The 24,213-nt window shown below is 40.7% G+C and overlaps 1 long non-coding RNA gene across 1 annotated transcript in view; it reads right to left on the reverse strand.

Moving 5' to 3' along the window:
• The window catches only part of LOC115902263, a 430,874-nt gene extending 407,553 nt beyond the window's left edge, over positions 1–23,321 (reverse strand). Inside the window, exon 1 of the long non-coding RNA XR_004060604.1 lies at positions 23,159–23,321. This is a non-coding gene — a long non-coding RNA (uncharacterized LOC115902263). The remainder of the gene's footprint in view (positions 1–23,158) is intronic.
• Positions 23,322–24,213: the final 892 nt, after the last annotated feature.

A 24,213-nucleotide genomic window follows, 5' to 3' on the forward strand; every position in this document is an offset into this window, starting at 1 on the left:
ACTCAGCATGTTCCTGCTCCTGAGTTTCAGTAAAAGTGAAACTGGTGGGAAAGGAAATCCTAAACACAAACAGGACAATCTAACAAACATTTCTCATTCCTCAGGTCTGCATAACTATCCTCCAAGAGCCACCCTTCCATTGCCAAAACAATCTTTGATCCAAACTAAAATTAAAAAGCAACTCACAAACTTACTATGCAATAAAAACGGTGAATTATTCCATTATGGAATTGCTTAAATGTGTCCAAGCAGCAAGTGGTCCAGGATAAGAGACAGCCTGGCTGCTACAGTAGGTCCAGGCACCTGATCCCTATTGCTTCATGTAGTGGATATTGGAAGAGACTCTGGGAAGAGCAGCCTGATGCAGACAGAGTGGGATTTTGGGAAGGCCACACATTCTCTTTCTTACTGCTGTGAAGAAGTCCAAGCTCATTGACTTGCAGAAGCCTTCCACACTCTTATTTATTATCCTCAGCATTTGGAAATGGAAGTGGTTTTGTGGGATCACACATAGGTCATTACTGCCTAACACCCATTTGTTAGTCTATACAAACTGAATTTGGTACTTCCAGGTCTGACTCCTAATGGATGTTTGCCATTATTATTTATCAGAGCAGCACACCTGACAACACTTTTAATGCCTTTCTCAGAAGAGAAGTGAGGGCTGAATGGACCAAAGGAGGGAACCCTTTCAATGTGAGCGCTGGTTGGAGGCCTCTCAGCCAGGCAACAGGGGAAATGGGCCTCTGGTCTGCCAGCTTTGTAAGAAAAATTGTTTAAACTTATCTTAACATATGAGGAGAAAGTGGGTAAGGCTGCACTGAGGGTCAGTCTGTACATTTACACAACACAACCCCACATTCATTTTCACAGTTGCCTGGACACCTGTCTATAGCTCTGCAATTACTCATTTTGCCTTGTGCCTTCCTTCATCTCCAGGAACTGTTTCCATCTATTTCCTAACACACTGATCTTCTCACATGCATATCCTTGATCCCTATGCTGATTTCAGACATGACCTTCTGCAGAATTCCAGGGAATATGTGGACATAAAGGCACCCCAAAGGGCATTCACATTAGCACCTCCAAACTGATAACCATCAGTTGCACTAGCAATTCGAGGTACCAATTATCTATCCTCTTGGTTCCTTTTTCCTCATGTACTTCAGTAATGGAGTTGGAAGAGAAGCTGGTTCCAGCAGACCCATGGTATATTAAAAATTCATTCTATTTTGGACAGGTCAAGGTATGGCCCCCAAGCCAGTAAAACACAGCCAAAGAGATGAACTACACAACAAGGTGCAGTGTTCATTACTCTCACTACTTCAACTATTGACTAATTTTGATTAAAATCTATGGCTAATTGTCTTTTAACATTTAGCAAGCATGCATTTATCTAAATCTTACAAGATCAGATGACACTGGATATGATCATCTGAAGCATACCTTTATTTTCAGCTCATTTTTGAAGCTCACATAATTTTGTAAAGAAGCAGTTTGGAACAGAGGACCCTCTCAGGAATGTGTGCATAGGCCCCTGCCCATAAAATCCCCTGGAGCCTCCTTCCCTTCCAGGCTTGAAGAGCTGACCAAACATGTGCCCTTCCCTGCTTCTCAGCACACAGTGGATAAGGAGCAAGCTTCTGGCTGAACACATGGGAATAACCCTGACCCAAACCAAAGGTTTTCTGCCTGGAAGCAGAACTGTGTGAACAGCCATATTTTTATTATTTTTTGCTCTGTGCCTATTTTGGGAAAACGGGTATTTTTCTGAAGCTACACAGTGCTAAGAGCCACTAGGAAAACAAAAACCAGAATACAGCAACAGCAAAACATTAAAATGGGGGAAGAATTCCCAAAATTAGGAATAAAGTCTGAAAAAAAGTTACGTTAAATTTTCTTTTGAAATGCGTAATGTGGCAATTTAATTGAAGCATTTCTATTTAAAAATCCTTCCTTAAAGTCTGTTGGGATTTTAAATTTTGGCCAGCCTAAATTCTTCTCTTAGATGGAACTCCCTTGAATTGCAGCTTGAGTAGGACATTCCCACTTCTAGTAGGACTAACAGCACACTAAAAAGGCAAAACTGCTCCTTTTATTGTGATGACTAAAATTCCTCTGTAGCCAACAGCCCAACAATACTGGCACGTGGCTTAGACATTTGCTGATTGAATACTGTATGTTGTCCTGGAGGCTTGTATACAAACAGGAAAATTTTTAGAAATATGTTGCTATCACAGCAAGTGAAAGGCTTGGTTAAGAAATGAAGTATTTAGTAAAAAAAAAGGTTATTATGGGTCTGCCATCTATCAGGTTAAAAGTCTAGGCAAGGCATGCATTCTGTTTACACACAAATACATTATTGATTTCTAGCAGTTCATTCATTTGCATAAAAAATCTGTATCTAAATAGGATCTTCAGTTTTAAGCCATATGTACTAAGAGCTTGACAGACTAAATAGTATTTAGAAGCGTATTCCTTACATACGGCAAAATGGAAAATATTGAAGTTCTGCACCGCAGAAAACAGAAGATTTTTAACAATGCATAGGAAAACGCATCTGTTAGATTTTACCTGTTCTCGAGGCACCAGAGCTGCACACTTGAAATGCATCTCCTTTCAACAGCTTTGTAGATTTTGTACCAAAATATCACTTCAGACATTTGTTTGAAGGCAAACAGCAACTCTGTTTTAGAAGCAAAGCCATTTAAATCCCATCCAGTCCCAGATTTTTGCATCCAGTTCCTACTGTGATGCCTGCAAGTTTCCCTGGTACAGAACAAAACAATGCTGCTCTACAGACAGACATGTACAGAAAACTTTAAGAAAATGTTCTAAGGTAAACAAATGAGGTTAAAGAGAACAGCAATAGAGACACCCTCAAGATTTATTTATTCAAAACAATAGTTTATCATCTGTTCCTACTTCTGAGCCACATATGTGCACACTCCAGAGTGAGCAGAGGGGACGGCAAAACACAGTTGCTGCAGTTTGCTCTTGGCTTCAGGAGACCTCTGAAGTTTCCATCCTGGAGACAGCATAAACACAAAAATCACAGAGAGGTGCCAGGTTCAGAGCTGAGGTCTCCTCACTACTGACTTATTCTTGGCCCTTCCATTCCTGGCTTTTATTAATCTGAGGATTCCTGAACTTAAGCTTTGAAACTTAATTTCAGTGAATGTAATGCAATTTTCCTCTTTCTCCTATAGCTCTGTCTCTTAAAATCTTTTGCAAATATTCTACAATATGCCAATATGCTACAAATATGACACCAAAATGAGGGGTGGCACAGCCAGCCTGCCTTTGGAGTACACTGACATGGATCCTTTGTGACAAGGTCTGTATCAGAGAGAGACAAAATAAATATTGCTGGGAACAGCAATGGGTAGGGACTCATTTTAAATTGGAATGAAGAAAGTTGCAAAGAAGAGGAGCTGAAATAAATTAAAAATGCAAAGTCATTGGGAGATCCCAGAGTGTGCAGCCTTTCTGAAATTAAGCTACATTTGCAGACATCTGAAAAGTCTTAGCAAAATGAATGTCCCCCAGAACCTGGGAAAACTATCCTTTGGTAACCCAACTGTGCCACCAGCAGCTCATTCCAAACAGCTGAAGAAGTGAGCTCCACTGCAGAAAGGAAGCAGCTGTTTACCTGCAATGAAAGGCAAAGCTGTTGTTTTGATCTATGAAAGAGAGTGGCTGAGAGGAACAGATTGTGCTAGAGCTGGGATAAACCCTCAGCTAACTCACTCTCACTCACATCCCTGTGTCAGCTGAGCCTGAGCAACTCCAGTGGAAGGGGAACATACAAATGTGAGTGGCACCCAGATATTAGTCAGAATGCCACACTGTCTCACTTTACCCTCTTAGGAGGAGAAAGAAACACTCACTACTCAGACAGAAAGAAGCTGACCCCATTCAAGGACCTTCGGGTCCATCCCTGCAAGATTCCTCAAGCAAATCAAGAAAACCTTTATGGATACTTTACCAGTATTGATCTAGAGATCAGCTGCCTTAGATAATAATGCTGTGACTGTACCAGAGCCAGACCTACACCCAGAGATGTGCAGTGAGAAAAAGACACAGGAGTTCATTCACACAGAGCCACTGTAAAGCTTGGATATGAAAGAATAAAATAAAACTGAAACTCTCACTGCAACCTGCCAGAAATAAATATTCATAGGGTTCTCTGGCTTTCTATGCCACAAAACTATCATTAATTTCAAACACACCACTCTGTTCAGTGCCACTTAAGTCCTCACTACTGACATGTCTGATATTATTTCAAATATTTAAACACTGGGATTTTTAAACAAATCCATTGAATTTCACTGGAATTTGGGCACTCATATTATTTAAGCTGCTTTCAATGTATCAGTCATAGCTTCTTAATATTTAAACATTTTCTGTCATTTATAAACTCCAGAAATATTTAGATATAACAGGAAAAAAAAAGAGATAAAGAAAAAACCCATCCAGCAGATTTTAGATGACCACGCAGGCCAGTGTGTAAGAGCAAGCACACGAGTTCCTGTTTAGGACTGATCATATTATCGACTTTGGAAAGATTTACAGGTCTCAGCTGCTCGTGTTTCTGTACCACACTACATTACATTTATGTGTACCATTGCCCTCTACAGGATGGAATTCGGGATTTATGTAAGTGTTGCAGTTATTTTGCTTTCTAGGAGCTCACAAAGCAGCATGTATTTCATTCCAGAAGTGGAAGACTGTAATTTTATCACACAAGGTTCTAGATTCCAGATCAGATAAAGTATTCTGTGATATAAAGAACCAACCATGAATAGAGTGTGCTGTGTACACTGTGTACTGATCAGCTGCACCAATACATACAAAATCATATTCAGAATCATCCCTTCAAAACACAAATGTGATTGTAAATACAAATGCAGAAAGCTCCTTTACCTCCCAATAATGGCTTTTTTTCTATAATCAGTATTGTCTACAGGACATGTGCAATAAACACTTTTGAATATATAGATTATTTTAAAATATATCACATTTGAAAAATATGAAATGTGAAAAGCATTTAAAATAGAAAAGAAGAACCCTGTAAATTCTGCTCTGGCATTCTGAGCGCACAGTTCTATCATTTTATTTTGCCATTATTTGCATTTACAAAGCCACAGCAGCAATTCTGGTTACAGAAAAAGAAGATGGTTAACTTTTACATGATATTACTTACATAACAAGCCTGTATTTTCACTGAAAATCTGGCCTCTGGGCACACTCAGAATACTGGAAAAGGTTCGCGATGTAAACAAAACCTCAGCTATGTTTATAAGTACAAACGGACACTGAATGAGATCTCAGTAGAGCAAGTGAGAAATTTGGGGACTAATTTAAAAAAGGGCAAAATTCTCATGGAATTCCCATCTGAAATTTCAGTCTTCAAAAAGTATTTATCTCTGAACTTTAAAGTGCACAAAAATGAGTTTCAGCAGAAACACTGACATCTCAATTTCCATCATTATCAGAGCTATCACGTCTCCAGTTTCATGTAATTTTCAGATTTCAAATTAAATCAAGGGATTTTTATAAAGACAGACCAAGAGGCCACTGCTTCAGATTAGTTGTTAACAAGGTTCCCTTCATTTAGAAATTAAACTTCATTGTGTACATCTCATGCATAAAAAAAAAATTGAACAGATACAGGTAGGCCTTCTAAAACAGGATGAGAAATCCTTATCGAGGCTTTTACCTGTGTCAGATGTAAATAGAACTTTTTAAATCATTATTCATCTTCCTTTTCGTTAATTACAGAAAAGGAGAAATATTCTTTATGGAAAGAAAAGTTCTTTTAAAAAGACATTTAGAAAAGCATTGAACAAGACATTAATAACAAACTGAAAGGATAAGCAGAATGGAAGTCTGAAAAATTCTATATTTGTATTATACAGGCATTGTTTTCATTCTTGGCACCTTATTTTTCATGTACATAAAGAGAGCACAAGCTACAGCAGGGTGAGACAAAGATCAATGCTGAATGTATTACTTGGCATTGGTCAGACTCAGTTTAATAAGAAAATAATTGATCCATTAAGCTAAACCTAATTCTTGGCCGAAAATGGTTGAAATCTCTTCTTTATACTGCTAGCTTCATAAAGACCTATAATATTCAGAAGAAACAACTCAGAGCTGAGTTTAATAAGATTAAATGTATTGCAAATATACTTAACAAGAATCTATCAAGTTGTTAATGATTACTATTAATATCAAACAATTTTTGTATAGAATTTTTTATTAGAGTGGTTGTAAAATATAACCATGTGAAATGCAATATAAAAAGGGGTTTAGGTAATTTGTAACAGCTACAGTTGCTGAACCAAAACCTTAACCTATAAGATATAGTAATTTATTTTATCAATCCAGTTTCTCATACAAGTGCAATTCAATTTGTAAAGTATTTAAGTGCCAGTCATTAACACTGTATAGCAAAGTGCAGAAGGACAGCATCTACTATATGTGATTGTGTTATTCTGTGTGAAGAGACTGCAAAATAAATTACTTTTCCTGTCAGCAAGGCTGGAGCCCTATTGTTAAAACAACTTCAAATTTCTATGAACTGCTTGACAAAGCTCCGTTTTGTGGCTCCGACAGCTAAAAGCAGCCCTTGGTGCTGTGGGGACGCCCTGTGCTCCCAAAGGGACACAGTGACAGCCACCTCACTCTGCCACTCCTCCTCTGAAAGCAGGGGTGCAGCACCAGAGCCCATCCCAAAGCTTCTGGGAGGGCCCATCCTGCAGCACGGCATCGCTGGGATGCACCAGAGAGAATCCCCACCTTGAGAATACATAAAGGAAAAAGAGCAGGAATTCTGCAGCTTCACCTAGGATTTCAGCAGATGAGGACAGACCTGGAATCCATTCAGCAGTGGTTACAATCCACTTACAGTTTTAATTAAGATGACAATGTGGCAAAAATATAGGCGCACAAAAATCAAATCTCTGAATTCAGCAAAGAGAATTACTGAAAGAGTGGGTAAGAGTGGATGGAAAACAGCACTGGAGGAAAAGACAGGGAAGGAAATGGAAAGTACTGAAAGTCAATTATTATGTGCCCAAAGGTGAGATGTGCTGTCTGGCATCAGAACCTTCTGTGGTAAAATATATATTGAGAATAAAGAGAAAAATGAAAGAAAATTAATTTATGAAAAAGGCATATTTAAGGTACAAAAATAAAACACAGGGAAGACCACTGGAAAGATTATAGCACAGAATTAAGAGACTGACACACTGATAAAGAAAGCAAAGGGGGAAAATGAAAGGAAAAGTTCACATAAGGCAAGGAAATTGTAAATAAAGATTTTTTTCTTTTCAAGCACATAAAGAGCATAAGGTCACTGAGAGAAACAGAAGAACACCTATGAAATGGCAAATGGCAGTTTGCTAACAGGAAAGAGAGACTGTTTAAAAATGAACTCTCTATTTTATTGTACATAAAACAAGGTTGGGACTGATGATAGGACCAGACATAAATTTCCTGGGGGAGGAAGAATAAACACCAAAGAAAATCAGTACCACACCAGAACAGCTCATCAAGAAATTAGAAAGTCTGAAGGTTGACATAACTCCAGGAATAGACAGAATTAATTCAGAGCTCAGAAAGACATGTCAGAAGAGATAGAGAAATCATTAGCAGATATATTTAACACCTGGTCAGAATATGAACTGGACTCAGGAGAGGTTAGTGATAACCACTATCTAGAAAAATACAAGCCCCAGACTTCACAGCCATGTCAGACTCTTGAAACATTATTATTTCAGGAAACAATACCATTAGGAGTTTGTACAGCTGCAAGAGAAACTGCTGGCACAGCTCACCAAAGGGATATCAAGCCTAAAGATGCCCTCAGCACTTTTAAAAGAAGAATTACAAGTTACTGATCACAATGGAATGTATGGGCACAGATTCCACACTCTCTAGGAAAGCTTCTGCTACATTAATACACAGAAAACTCATCTGCAAGGTCAGGAAGTGTGGGAGCTATCAGTAAGATGACAGGTCATGTAACAAAGAAAAAAACTGGTCAGCTCATCAATGAAAATAAACAGGATGAAATTCAGACTGACTGAAGTACACTCAGAGAGCCTGAAAACCTGGCAGAGCAGAAGTGTAGACAGATTCATTCCGTGTAGACAAATTTATGATAATAAAAGTAACAGCAAATAACAAGCAAAGGGGCTCTACCCTTGGAAGGTGTTCAGATCTCTCACATTGATGTACTTCATTAATTTCAAATTTTTCATTATCAGTCCTTGTGACACAGAAATTTCCACAAGAAGTTAAAGCCAATACAGAATCTAAAAATAGGTTGAAAATGTTTTAAAAGCTTTCTAAAATTCAAATTTCCAAGAACCGTATCTCTCATCAGCCTGTTAATTTACTCAGTTTCAGCAGATGCTTCTAAGATCCCTCTCCAGACTTTTGAAATCTTGACTAGCCGAGATAGCAGCATTTCATCTGCAAATTCTGTTCAAAGTTCACCCGATTTTAAACAACAAGATTGAATAACAGGAGCCCTAATCCAGTTCAACCAGTGCCATCATTGGTATAAACCTCAGCTTTATCACTTTAGCCACAATTCTTGGACAGACTTCAACATTCCAGTAGATTAGAGCTTAAATGGATTCTATTTTTCTTTTAAATAATAAATGTTGAATTATAAAACTCACAAACTACTTGCAGTGGAATGCTCTTTCTTTTAAACCAGGCACATTTTTTAACTTCCAATTTTCAGCACAGTAGCTGGTTTTAAAGGGAAGTTGTATTAAATGATTACCAACATATTAGCTGCATGCAGTGGAATGGGCAGTAATTGCTACAGCAGTGAGAAACTGACAGTTAAAATGGAAATGCAGCATGAGCAAAAGAAAAGGAAAGATGATTTCTAAATTTTACCAGTCCTAGAACAGAGTTTCTTTTACAGAGCAGGTGGGCAGGTAACATCTTCAAAACGAAATGGGGTAAGTGAAAAAAATATTTACACATTTAATCCAGATATAGTTACTGTCAATCTAGAAAATGATCTTTTCAATGAAACATTAGTTTACCCAACTCCAAGCCTTGATATATAAATTCTCTTATACCTGTGAGATGCTATGTTTTCTCTTTAATCTCCATTTTGGTTTTTCTACTGTCCACTTTATACATTCCTCCCTAATCAGCCACAGCTGCCATTGGCCTCAAGGCAGGATGTCATTCAGTGCTATTACAAGTATTGCTTTGAAGCAGAAGAATGAAGATGGAATTCATACCTGTTTGGTTGTTAATGCTTAAAGAGGTTTGCCATAAATTCCTTTAGAAAAGCAAAAACTAGATATGCAAAATTTAAAAAAAAATACTAAAAGAAATATAAAATGTGTGACATTCAAAAGTACTCAGTTGGCCTAATTCTGTTACAAGTTTGACTTCAACAGATGCAGAGTTAGGCCAGCACTGAGCATAGGAAAAATCACTCCATACAGAATGAACTCTGATCAATGCAGGTTTATTTTTTTATGACTTAGCAGCTTGCAAAAGGAGCACATTGACAACTCTCTGTTTCTCCACACACCACGTCTCATCGTGAACCAGTGCAGCATCAGCTTCTTGTTGAAATTAAAGCATCTCACGCCTACTCTCTAGAAGTGAGGAGACTTTTCTCCATGCCTGTCCAGCCAGAGGAGAAAGCTACCAAGATGGAGATGAAAAATGGGGAGTTTTGTGATGCACACCTTTCAAGCAGACTGATCACACGAGACATGGTATGGCCAGCTGACAGTCACAGCTTTTATCCAGGACTGGGATGGAATGAAATGAAATTATATCACTAGTTTCTGGAAAACTTTTTGTAGCCAGTGCCAAATTCTCAGAGTGAGACAGGGATTGAAAATCTTCAGGGAGAAAAAACAAACCACAGTAAGAAAACACATAGAGACCCCTGATTATGACATCTGTGATTTCTGTCATGCCTCTGATGTTTCACTTACTGCAGTTTTTATGGACTATTTAATCCTAATAGGGGGAAAACCAAAAGGAGAGCCCCAAATCCAATAGTTATCACCTACCCTTTGTCTGTTCAAATGAAGCTGTTAAAGCATGCCAGAAAAAGGTCCTGGGAAGTATCACTGTGACAGAACATGTCTTTGCAGGGTATAGGAGGTGCAGGAGGGGGATAGGGGAAGTTGTTAGTTAAAAGGACCAAATGACGGAAAAAGGGAAAGAGAGAAATTATGGTAGAGCTAATAATATGCCTGTTATACAGTGAATGCTCTTGCATTTACCCCATTTGAAATGTGGTACATGTTATTGTCTATTTTGCTTTTTAATTTTCAGCATGGTCTCCTTCAGTGGTGCTCGTGTTGAACTCGGGAGTTCCTTGTTTCAAATTGTAGTGGAAACCTCATTTTGAACAATTTAGTCAGGCAATGAAGGAAAGCTGGGGGTAGTCAGGCAGCAGAAGTTTCTGCTATACCTTAGCATGCTGTCCTGATTATAGTGCTATTATAGTTTGCTGTTCATAGAAATCAAGGAATTTATGAATCATTAAAAGGGGCAGGCGATAGAGAAGCTATTATAATAGCACTCAGAAATATTACAGGAACTATCACAAAAGCTACAGTGTTAATACCATTGACTTAATATGAATGTATTTGTGAAATTATGTGATAGCTGAGGATGTGGAAATGCCAAATTTTCAGCCTCAAACCAGTCACTGGTACGTGCACATTTTTTATGTATGGCTACAGTCATACAAAACTGGTTTAGGGGTATAAAAAATGCACCAGAGGTCATTAAAAGTGCATAGTGATTGTGTAAAGACCCTGGGCTGGAGCTCGTGCAAACACAGGCTTGGGAATATTAACAGACCTTATACTAAGTTCCTCATTTCCTTATCTTTTGCTCAGAATTGCCCAGTGTATTAAAGTATATCAAGTGCCAGACACACCAGCCCCTAATGACACCAGTGGCAAATTCCATGCACTCTCCAGCTCTGAGAACAAGAATTCCTACTTTATTTCTTTCATTCAATTTCCAATGCATCCATAGAACAACAGTGAAGTCTTTTTCTTTCAGTGTGTAAACACTACGTATTCAAAAGACAGGACAGAAACATTTTGGGAAAATCCTTATTTTGGTTGTGTGAAGACCTAATTTTTAAAAGCCTGACTTTTTCAACTTCAAATGTGTCTCCTGGAAACCTGAGCAACTGGTACTTAACATGCACTGCTACCACTGCTACCAAAGGTTTCTATGTTTGTATTGATATTATTATTTTAGATGCATAACCAAAAAGCTACCAAGACCAAACTCAGAACTATTAAAAATATTTAAGTACTATAATTTCAGGAAGTTATTCAGCTGGATTTTAAAAATGCACATCCTTTGAACAAAAGCAGTAGATATTGAACAAGAATTAAGGCCTTTCATACATGTAAATAGAATCTGTTGTATCGTAAAATTTGCTGATTTTTTTTTTTCTGGTCTTTCTTACACCTGTAATTTTCATTGACTGTTTAATTGAGTCAATGGGGCAGAACCAGAGCTATTCTGCTCTGCTGCTATGGGAAGTTTTGGCCATGGTCATTTTGCCTCATAGAACACTTCCTGCTCCTCAGTCTGCCCTCACCTCATTCCTCTGCTCGGTATTTTCCCAACATCCCTTAAAACAAAGGATCCAGACTCCACGCAAGAGAAACCAGATGAAGTGCACTAACTACAGCCCAATTCCCCTTTCTCCTCTTTGAACTAGAGAGGCCTGGCAGTTCAGTGAGGGGGTCAGCTCTGCAGGCCATTAGCACAGCTGGGAGCGCCTGCACAACACCTCCCCACACTGCTCTCACTTGTTAGAGCCGCAGCCAAGCCTTCCTTGCTTTGATGGCCACTGAAACTCATCAAGTTCAGCTCTCAGAACACATTTAAGACAGAAGGAAAATAAGTATCTTGACCAGTCTGCACCATCTTTTCTTGACTAATGCATGGGGGAAAACAGGCAAAATTCCTCAGTTCTGTGTTACCTACATTACCTCCTTCCTAGGGCAGCTTGGGAAGGTCCTTTAGTTTCTCCAAGCCCCAATCCATCCACCTCCAATACAGGCCTTCTTGCCTTATTGTGCTGTAGAAGAGGCACAGCCACTTCAAAGATTATATTTATTAATATAGTCAAAGATTCTTCAACGTAACAAGGTATAAAGGACCAAGGAAAAAAGTATTTAAAGGCTGCTCATCCATGTCTCGTAGTGTTGCTCTGCAGCATCAAATGCAAAATGTTGGCCTGTATAGAAAAGACACTGCTGGCATTCAGACCTTAAAGAACAGCAAAGAAACAGTGGGAAGTGTGTGGAAGGAGGTGTTCTCTACCTGAGAGGAGTCATTTAGTCCCTGACAAATCCCCAGTAACAGTAAGCTGTAGTTTTACTCTTCATCCTAATAGCTGGGATAGAGGAATTTATACATATAGGTTTTCACAATGTTTTGTCTCAGAAATATTTATCATTCTAAGAGGCAATAGATGACATTCCATAATGCTACCTCTTACTGTAGTTAACACTGCAGGGAAGAAATCTGTCTCTGTCCTCAAGTTCCATTATAATAAAAAAAGCAATAAAAGAAAACTAACAAGTGCATATAAAGTAAATAACTATTTCTGACAAATATATATTTGTCATCATAGCTGCCAAGTGATGTAATCACTTGCTCTTCCATCACAATTGAGGACCAGCACAAACCAGTAATAGTAACAGTTTATTTTTATATAGCACATCACATTTTAATCTGAAAGCTCTCTGCAGAGCAAGGCCAAGGTGATGAGGGACACAGCCAAAACCTGTCCTATGGCAACCTACAAAAGAGAGTCAGGAATCCAGTGCAAAAGACTGCCCAAGTCTGACATTTCAGTCTGTCTGGGTAATCTGTTCCAGCATTTGACCACACACTCCCCCCCGCCCCATGGCAAATTCTTCCAAAAGCCTAATCAGAGTTTTCCCTATTTCCCTGTTTTCCTGTGCCCACTGCTTCTTCCCTTTTCACTGAGCACCTCTGAGGAAAGTCTGGATCTGTCTCCTTAAAATGACACATCCTCTCCCATCACATACAGGAAGACAGAAATAAAGTCCCACTTCAGCCACAAATGTAATTTTTCAAGAACATTCCAAAATACCATGTGAGACAGCTTATTCTACTAAATTTATGTATCTCTGAAGGAGAAAGTGTTGTATCAACCCAACTGGGATTTTAACTTTTCCTAGAAACACTTCAGATAGGATTACTCATTGATAATTGATGAATTTAAATTACTTCTGACAATTAACAAAATTACAAGTGCAAAGTCCTGCTTATTGGCAAAAAAAATGTGCTGGAATCTGCCTGCCTTCTTCATGTAATATTCCCTGTGCTGACTCCCCAGTGGGATTTTTCACAATAAAACAAGCTGCTTTGTGCCCAAAATGCATGTGATAATAAAGCTTTCCCTTATAAAGCTTATATTGTGCAACACATCTTGTTTATTTGTGTAAACTTATATTGTGCACTTGTGGATGGCTCGAACCTGAGGTCAGAATTCTTAGAGAACTGCCACAGTTCCATGAAAACAAAATCTTTCCTTAGCAATAAAACATCCCAGGACTCCTGGCGGGTGCTGAGCCTGCAAGGATGGATGCCTTGCAAATCCAAAGGGCTGGGAGAAGGGGAAGCTCTCAACATTCACCTGGTGAAAAGCTGCAGCTCCACACAAAAAAAAAAACCTTCAAAAAATGTAACTCACAGGCACAGGGTGCACAGGGAAAAGATGACAGCTCCTGTATGTTAGCTCAAGTGGAAAGCTTGGAAGTGCTACAAAGCCAGCAAACGTTGATATGTGTATGTTTTAATGGAAAACAGAGTAGAAAAATGACACAGCAACTGACCTTGACAGTTTTGCAAGGGATAGTGCTTCCATGAAGAGCTTTGGTTATTCCCACTGAGTGCCATAGGGCTGTCCAACAGGAGACAGAGGTCCTCTAAATTTTTATTTTTCAAATGCAAGTATTTGTTGTGGAGAATGCAAGACTGAAGTTGCTTTTAAATGTAAAATACTTAAATATGGTTCCTACATAACCTGAAGCTATTGCTCAGGTTTTTAGTTCTCTAATCCCACAAATTCTTTGTTTTCATTTGCAGGTTTCAAAGACTGACCAGTCAGGTAACACAATTTATCTGTATTACCCAGATAAAATGCACCATGGAAGAGATAAGAATTAGGCTGCTGCTATTAAATCATTCCTTCTATCACCTTTGCAATTTTAACAAAGGATTGATATTGATATTGACTTTCTGTTTGGCCTTTAACCAAATAGCCAAATGTGTGCACTGGTGTCAGTAACAGCATCTGGGAGGATCTACAGCAAAAAAATAACAGAAGTGTGTCTTGTTGAGGATTTTTTTCCCCGTGAAACTCAATTTTTGCATATTTCACTTTACAAAAAGTCTTCTTTATTTCTAAACAGATATTTCTTTACCCAATATGATGCTGTAATGCTCATTGTGAAGGAAAGACAAAATCTTCAGCCCTTTACCTGGTGCTTTCAGCCAAAATGTGTGACCAGCAATTGAACACCCTTCAAACCCTCATTAAAAAGTACCTGCATATTTCATCACGTTTATGGCAAGGCTTAAATGGGGCTCCCGACAGCTCAGATTCTCTTAACTCCAATGTTTTAATGAAACCAACAGTGGGGATCAAAGGTTTCTCTCATACTCTGTTTCCTTACTAAATGCATAAGGTCCGGCTGAGCTAAATGTCACATTCTGACTTGCTTGATTTAGCCCTGCTATTTAGTAGTAATTATGGACAGAAGTCTCATTTAGGTGTATTGATCCAGTCTTTAACATGAGGAATAAATTCAGCAGCTGAGCTATGGAAAACACTGGATGAATTCTCAATTCATGGCTCTCCATAAAGAACAAAGGAGCAGCAAGGCATTTGCTGTAGCACCAATTCTCACACATGTATGTCTGGAGTTAAACACACTAAAAAAGCTTCTCCTCGGGGAGAGGCCACAGCACGAGCAACAAAAAACCTGTGGGCCATCAATAAAGCCATGGAAGAGGAAGGTTCCAATCCTGCCTCCATGGAAGGCAGTATCCCAATTCAGGAAAGCATTTAATCATATGTTTCGGTCCATCAGAATTCATGAGAGTCCTTAAGTATGTGCTTATTTTTAAAAGACGCTTAAGTGCCATTGATTTCAAGTACATGTGTAAGTGCTGTCCTCAATATAAATGATTTCTGAAACTAGGGCTGATGGGAGTTTTATCACTGATTTTTAAAAGAGCAGAACTGGAACTGAAGAATTTAAGAATCCTGAATGCTTATCCAAATTGAATGTCTACATGACAATAAGGAAAGTATAATTGTGGAATGTTGCATATTTATATTTCTGCTACCTAAGTAAAGAAATTCTGAAATTAATGAAAAATCCTAAGCTCCTCATGCTAACAAAAGATATTTACCACGAAGGGTAAGAACTTCCCTATCTTTGCATCACCCTAAATTTTTAACTTTACACATATTTTCCTATTTTAGAGATTTGTGGAGGGTTTTTTAAAGACTAACAATACAATTTTCCAGTCAAATATACTTTTTTAAGTTATAAAAAAATCCATAATATAATTCTATGGGAGTTACCATAATAGACTGTAACAGCTGCTATGGTCTATTGTGTAAATAAGTAATTACAGAATTTACAGACTATCATGTAAATATGTAATTATGGACTTTTTAAAATGTGCATTATTTCCTCGATAGTCTATCGTTTAAATATGTAATTATGGACTTTAAAACATGTATTATTTACTCAGACTGCAACAGCTCCTTGGGACAGAGCTGTTCTGGCCTATTGGGTAAACATGTAATTACAGAAATTTTAAAAATATGTATTATTTATTTGCCAGTGCTGCTGTCAATACATCATGGCAGCCATTTGGAAGTTGGTATCATACAGTCAATATTCTGTCAAGTTTTCATTAATCACTTGAACTAATTCTCCATGTGTTCTGGTCTGATCCAAGGGAAGAAACACTCCCAAGTATGTGCTTCTGGTGTGGTTTAATCCCAGAGGAATCCAATTTGGGTTCTGGGAGATCACTGCACAACAAGAATCCCAGTGCTGGAAGTGGGCCTGACCCCTGAAAACATTGTTCTTCACTTCAACTAAAGCATCAAGGCAGGAACACCCACAGAGCAAAATCCATGGTGCCACTTGCATCCCGATTTCTGTGCACCTTAAGCAGGAGACAGGTTGGAGCAAACAGTTCTGCAATTTATGAAGTGTGGCATTCTTGTAATATACAGAACTATGAATTCCAGAAATGCCTCCAATGACAAGAAAATATTCTTCAAAGTGGTGGGAGAAACTTATTAAGGGGGTTTCACTCATCCAAGATGGAACTTCAAAGACATTATTATTCTGAAAAAGGGGTAATTACTATTACCATTAAATATTTATGCTTCTAAATTACCCATAGGCCCAATCAGAGATGAATTCTAGGTACTCTGCAAACATTTATGAATATCCCAACCTCAAAGACTTCACAATTTAAGAAATATTTTCGAATATATTATACTCTATAGAACGCTTCTTAGAAGCAAAATGAATGTGGTCTTAGGCCAAAATGTATGCACTGAGTTTATGATCTGCTGTGTCTGCATCTATTTACCAATAATTCTAACATTTAGGCATGATTTCCCTAATAGACCACAGCAAAAAGTAGAACCAGAATAACTTATTCTTGTAAATATATAGGACAGTTATGTAGCATGGGACTGTGTTACACTACAAACAATTCTATCCTTACATTGGAAATAGGAGTGGAATTGTCATTTAGCTAAAATTATCTCCTCACCTAGAAAAGAAGAGAGAAGATAAAACTCAGAAAGAAAAAGATATTCTAAAGATAAGGAATATTGCCATAGTAAGAAAGATTTATTATTCATTTTTACTGATGGCACTTTCCCCATGGTCTCCAAGCCTTGTGTAATAATAAAGCTCTAAAAACTGAAACTAAATAGAAAACAATAAGAGTACTGAAAAAGCCAAAATAATTCCCATCCTGATGAAAGATGGCAGAGCACTGGCTGGAGTTAGACTGAGTCCAGCAAAGTCAGCTCAACCCTTTGGGATGGATGTGGACTAACCAGTGCAAGGCTGGAACATGACCTCTGTGGAGCAGGGGAAGAACCTGGGATTGCTTAGGCCTGAGAGGGGATGACTGCCAGGGACACAGTGAAGTTCTCCAGACACTTGAGAAGACAGAGAAGAGTGAACAGACTCCTCTTTATGTCCAATTTAGACAGAACAAGTGGTAATGAAATTCAATATGCCAGGGGAGATTTAGGTCAATGGGCTACCCAGGAAGACTGCAAAATCTTTGTGGTTTCTAAAAATGAAGTGAACAAACTTCCACCAATAATGGCACAGTTATCCTGCCTTTGAGAAAGGAAGACAGATTCCCCACATCCTTTCCTGGCTGGTTTCTACAAGGCTTTTTGCTCCAGAACTGACCACAAGTTGGAGACTCAGGCTTATGCCCAAAAAAATCAATGAAACCCACTGAAATTTTAACAAGAAAAAAGTAAAAAAAAAAATGGAATCATATAGATTCACAGATCTTTGATACAGTCTAAATAATGTGTTTTTCAAGATCCTATTTCATATTAGATTTCTCCTGAACAAGAATGTCCAGCCCCCTACACAGAGTCTGGCAGCCTATACTCAAAGACAGCTCTGAGAAAGGGCCAGATTGCACCAGGTTGTTTTGAACTGCAAGAAAGGGATGTGTGGGAAGACACTTGCTTATCTCCATATATGTACCATGAACATGTATGTTATTTTCAGCTTTAAAAAAATCACATTTTATTTCAGAAAAGCAGAAAAAAAACCAGTTTCATCCCAATCTATTGTTCACTTAGCAAGAGAAAAAAGCTGGCAAGAAAATGTACATGAGAAAGGAACAACAGCCTGAACAAGTGATAAATGTGGGTGTTGCCACAATGAGAACCAACAATCCACATCTGGAGCACAGAAGCTGTGAAATCTCCAGCCATGACGAGGATTTTCAGCTCTCTGTGGTGAGTTCCACTGACCATGGATTTTCTGTAATAACGAGCCTGGCTTTCTAACACTAGTTGGAAGTTGCTGCTCTCAGGGTAATTTACCATGTGTTTAAAGCAGGTAAGTTTCACAGGAAGAATCTCTGCAGGCTTGGAACCAAACACTGGGATTTCCTTCCAGAACCTGGGAATCTGCCATAGTCCTGGCTCTTCTGAGCTGTTTATTCTGGAGCTCAGCCTGCATTTGCAAGGTCATGCCGGATACTACTCGTCACACTGTGTTGCCTATGCGTGAAATCCTTATTTTTTGCAAAGCTCACAAATATATATTCATGTCATAGCACCTTAATGTCCAGGGATGGTTGGAGCATGCCAAAGCAAGGGGGGCTGCTCCACATGCTCTGCCTTAGTGTGGCAAAACAAGGCCAAGTGGGAAGTTGTCAGCTGGAGACTGGAAATCTTATGGGAAGGTTTCTGGAACTAGATGGAGGGGAAAATACAGACCTTGCCTTGTGTGTTTGCAATTAGTTATGTGTGAAGTAGAGCCACCAAAATGGGAAGCAGTGTCCATTTTGTAGCAGTAATTATTATTGTGAAGCCATTTTCAAGGTGGGATTATGGGCACTAAACCGCTGGGACTGGCTGTGCTGCCCATGCGTTAAATCCTCATTTTGTGCAGACTTAATGAAAAAGATAGTTTTCTGTAATATGCTTTGTCTTGTCAGTTGCTCCTACACAGCAGTATTGGGATGCTTTCTTTGTGCTTAATACATGCAGTGATAATTTTTTCACGTGCTCTTTCTGTAAACGTTCCACCACAAAACATTCTGTTAAACTGGAATTAAGGTTGTAAATATGCATTAATAAGTTAGAGCAAATTCTGTACTAATTGCCTGCCCACACAACCTCACTGCCATAGATGGAGAAAATGCTGCTGAAGAACATTGCAAGCTGGGTTCTCATCCCAGAATTGTTATTCTATCTCCACATACAGGGGTCTGACAGAGAATCAAATCCTGCGCTGAAGTTTATAAGAAACACACACCTGAGTATCAGGAATGCAAAGTTGCACTCCCACTTTACCAACATAAAGGACGGGATTGCAAAAGCACTTGTCAGTGGCCTCAATCTGCTCTCCTTGGAGTAAATGGCATTTTCACTACTGGCAGTAGAACTAAGCCAGTAATCCCTCCTTTTGGAAACCCTGTCCTGGGAGACGTGAATTAAACAAATCCTATTCTTTGTGATTCGAATTAAACAAAACAGTTTGGGTTTCTTTTGTTCCCTCAGCTATAACATCTTTGTACAGTCTCATCAGCCTTTCACCTACAGTTACATCACAGGATGAACCACACAGCAGAGTGGTTCCAAATTTACTTTCTGTTCCAGCCACATGAAATACATTCTACTGTCAAAATTCTCTGCTAATTCCTTCAGGAATCAGTCAGTATTATTTTGCCTGCTAACTCTGACAGATCTGTCCATTCCCATGGCTGAAATTAATTTTTTTCTTCTGTTTCATAAGATCATATTTTATCATCAACATATTAGGAGGGAGAACAGTATCAGAGAGCATGCAAATCAGATAATAATTACCAGAAAATTAAATAACAGTAATTAATAATGATACCTTTCTCTGTATGATAATACAAAAATTCACAATGGTGTTTTGAAGCTTGGTTTATTCCTACCTGTAATTTACTTTGAGGTCTTAGAATAAAAGGTGCTTAGAATTGAAAAATATCATTATTAGCATAAAAATGAGGTATGTTCTATTTATTTTGTGTATTAATTTAGCAGAATATATTATTACACAACTTTATACTGTAAGGACAAGGTCACACAGGATATGACTTGTCACACTGTGTTGCCTATGCATGAAATCCTCATTTTGTGCAGAGCTCTGAAATATATATTCATGTCAGAATATCTTACTGTCCAGCGACAGCCCCAGAGTTTCATTCTATTACATACTCGGGAAACAGATTCAGCATCATTCGAGAGGTCTCTTCTTCTCTCAATACCCGAATGAACTCTCATTAATCCAAAACCTACAAACACTTACCACAAGAGAGCCAGCCCCAGTAATGCTCTCCTCAGCCTGAGACATGATGATATCCATTCCACCAGCATTGTTTTATCATTTTGCTGTGACTATCATGGTCAAACAGCCAAAACAGAGCATTGATTTTACAGTTACTAGAAAACAGAACCTAACCTCACAATAAATGAATGAAATTGTTTCTAGGGATGGAATTTCTCTGGCACTGCCACTGTTCCACACACTGCACAGACCTCAAGACAGATAATGTATCCTTCTCCAGACTTCCAGTCAGCCTAGGAGCACACACTGGAAGTTCAAGTTCTCCTTACACTGAGCACACCAATGGTTGCAGTTTGATAAACAGCAGTTCCTGCAGAACTCTGTTACCATCTACCCATCAAATCATCATTGTTTTGCCCAGCTTTAGATGTTTTTCTCCTCTAAACACATTCCTACTGCAGAAACAGAAACAAAATTATTTCAGTGCTATGTCTCAGGGCAGCCTTTTTCTTTTTTGTTTCTTTTTTTAGCAGCCATAAAATTGAGATTTTGGAACAGTTTTAAGTGGGACACCTTGCTCAACGAAATTCTTAAATCTAAGGCAATGTCAGTTTTCATTAAGAAGAGAAATATTACCTTGGTCTTCAATAGCACAGTAGAAAGAAAAAGCAGTTTAGAGATCACAGCAGACCATCCAGATCAGAACAGCAGGTTTGACATGACACCCAAGCAAATAGCCAGAACGGAACTGCAATTAACAGTTAACAGGCCACTTAAATTAAGAGCTTTCCTTGAGAAAACAGCCTCAGACCTTCAGAGATTCTAGGAAGTGACAAAAGATAGAAGTGCATGGGGAATTTCCTCACCAGGCCTTTTATCCACATTGTGTACAAACCCAGAAAAGCCTGGCGGAAATGTCGATGTAGGGGAATGTAGCTGCACAGGGGAGGGAATAACGAGAGGAAAGGAAACAAGAGATTTTGAGTAATTACTTTCTAAGCAATGGAAATATAACTTTCTTCACTGACATCTCAAGAGCCAAAATTTTGCATGGCTTGACATTTAGTGCTAACCTGTGTTTTGTACTCTTGTCATGCAACATGTCACCACAACATCTGGTAATGGAAGACAGACGTCAAGGGTCTGTAGCCAGCCACAGCCTTCGGTCAGGTCACTGCCCCTCCCCTGGTGGCCCTAGACTTAGCAATGGGATGGATACACACACTGAGAGCCAAAGCTACAGCCCCTGGATAAACACACCCAGCCATGGCACCTACAAGCACCTCCCCCCATTTCTGTTTCACTCGATGTTTCGGTGCATCACCACCACAATGCTGATATGAGGACAGGCTTCTCACCATCACACAACACACTACAGTAAAACCCACTCCTACAGATGAGCAGGAAAAGTGAATGTCTCAAACTCCCTGTCCCAAACCCTTTTTCACTTACACTGTTTCATAACTCTACAGTATAAATCATTTTTCTTTCATTCATGAATTTGACCTCCACAAACTTTTGAAGTCAAACAGTTCAAAGAGTTAATAAAGACCTATCTTTGCTACTTTTCTCAATCTCACATAGCTCAATGCACTCGGAATTTGGAACATGTAGGAGCACAGCCTCAGAAATATTTGTAGGTTCAGCACTGTGACAGAAAAAGCCTGGAACCAGCCAAGTGTCTTCCCCAGCTCCTACATCCTGCTACCTCAGTAGTCATTTTGCCAGTCCTCCTGCTGCCAAGCCCTGGAAGCAATGCATGCATCTCCCAAACATGCCGATATCGGGATAAGTGCAGTGCAGCAGGACTGCAGGACTCTCAGCCAGTGTATTCGGGTCACAAAACCAGGGGGAGGCCACTGCCCCTTAGCCACATCCAGGAGGGCAGAGGTGCCAAATTAGTTTTACAGCTTTCTAGCACTGAGATGTGTCTGGGGCCGGGGGACTTTTTGATGGACACATGGGAGCAACACTTGCAGCCTGCTTGAAAGGGTCATTTCCACATTTCACAGCAGTGGCCTATGGTGGGGGGGCAGTGTCAGATCAGCAGTCTTGGGGCTGGTGTTGGCAGGGGGAGGGACCCAGGCGCCTTTCTGGCTGTTTCGGGGGGGGGGGGTAGGACGTGGAACACAGTTCTGAGCAGCACCAAAAGCTAAACCCGTTCCTTGATTTAGGGAGGTTGGGAGCAAGAGGGTTTTGGGGGATAAAATGTTAGGAGTGCAGATGTTTTAGGGCAAGATCGGGGCTGGTGCTGTTCGGGAGTGAAACTGCCTGCAGACAAGGGCAGCGAGGGAGCGAGGGAAACTGAAACAAAAGCATTGGGGGCAAGGATGTTTGGAAGCAAGGGCAAGGACCATTGAAGGTGAGGGTGTTGGAGGCTGATAGCACTTGGGGGATAAGAGCATTTGCAGAGTAAAAACATTTCGGGGAGAAGGCATTTGGGTCAAGGCTATTTGGCAGCCGGCACGTTCGGGGGTGAGAGTGTTTTGGGGAGAGGGGTTGTGCGCTGCTGCCAGCTCCCCACCGCCTCCGCCGGTGCCCACGCTCGCTCTGCGCTGCGGCTCTCGGACACCGGGAGAAGGAGCCTCATCAAGCCGCCCCCGCCACCGTCCGCGCGTCTCCCCCCGCTGCCCATTTCGGGGCCTCTCGCTCCCCAGGAGCGGAGCCCCCGCGATGGCGCGGGCGCGGCGGCGGAGCCCCCCCCGTGCCCGGTCGGGCAGTTCTCTGCGCCCGGCGGGGCACGGCGGCGGCGGCGGGCGGGGGCGCGGGGGGCGGCCGCGGGGGCGGAGCCGCCAGTCAGCGCCGGGCGCCGTGACCCCGGGGCGGGGACGGGCACGGGGACAGAGACGGGCACGGGGACAGGCGGCCCCCGGCCGGCGCAGCGGCGAGCGCAGCCCGTGTCCCCCCGCGACACAGACACACACACACAGACACAGACACACACACACGCATCGGGCGGGGGGAGCCGCTCGCCCCCGCCCCAGCGCCCGCCCGGGTCCGGCCGCCGCAAGCTCCGCACTTACCCGGGCCGCGGCGAGGTGTCGGCGGGCGGGCTCCGGCGAGCCGCGACTGCGGGGGGCCGGGGGGGGCCGCTTGGGTTTGGGGGGGGTTCCATAATCCAAGAGGCTTTGGGCTGCCAAATGTAAACACTCCGCCATGATTTCTTTGTTTAGATAATTGAACCTGCCTCCCTCTCCCTCGCCGACTCTCGCTCGCTTTTATTTATTTATTTCCCCCCCTCCCGTCATCATCATCATCATCATTATGGCTTGTGTGGGGTGTTTTTTTTTTTTTTTTTTTTTTTTTTAAGGGTGGTTATTTACTAGCTGCATTTATCAATTGCTGGTTTTACAAATATTTTTATATATATATATCTATATGTTTATATTTAAATATATCCCTGTGGGGGGGCGGTGGGAGACATGAAGGACAGGAAGTTGTTCCCGCATGTTTGGGGGCTGAGGTTTTTCCTCCTCCCTTGGCTGCTGGGGCCGGTGGAGCCGGGGGCAGCGGCCGCATCACCTCCCGCAGCGCCCGGCGCTCCCAGGGAAAAGGCAGCGGTTCCAAAGGCATCGCCCGCTCCAGCGGGAAGGATGCTGTGTGCACGGGGGAGACGGGTGGAAACTTCCAGCCACAAGTTCTTTGCATTTCCTCAAAATTCAAGCTCAAAAGGAAAGCGTGCATATTATTGTTATCTATTCTTCTTCCTATTATTATTATGCGGGAAATCCCTGTCGGGAAATAGGGGTTTATTATAGGAGGTGTACAGGAAGTGTCAGCATGACAAGTTCCACCTGCAGCCCTCCTTTGGCAGCAACTTTCTCTATTTGGAAATACCAATGTATTTCCTGTCAGTAGTGCTTGAGAGAGACCTCAATGCACTTCATCAGTATCCATAAACCCCTTTCCATAGACCTGATCCTATCTGATCCCAGCTTCCCAAGGCTCTGGTGAAGTGCCTAGGGATGCAGGAGGCTGGCTTGCAGTGTGCCAAGCCTGTCAGCTACCCAGGAAGGATGCCCCACAATTCCCATGGGGTATTTGAGGAATTTTAGGCACCACATCTCTCAGGAATTGT

This window comes from Camarhynchus parvulus, chromosome 3 (genome assembly GCF_901933205.1).
Source record: "Camarhynchus parvulus chromosome 3, STF_HiC, whole genome shotgun sequence".
Lineage (NCBI taxonomy): Eukaryota > Metazoa > Chordata > Aves > Passeriformes > Thraupidae > Camarhynchus > Camarhynchus parvulus.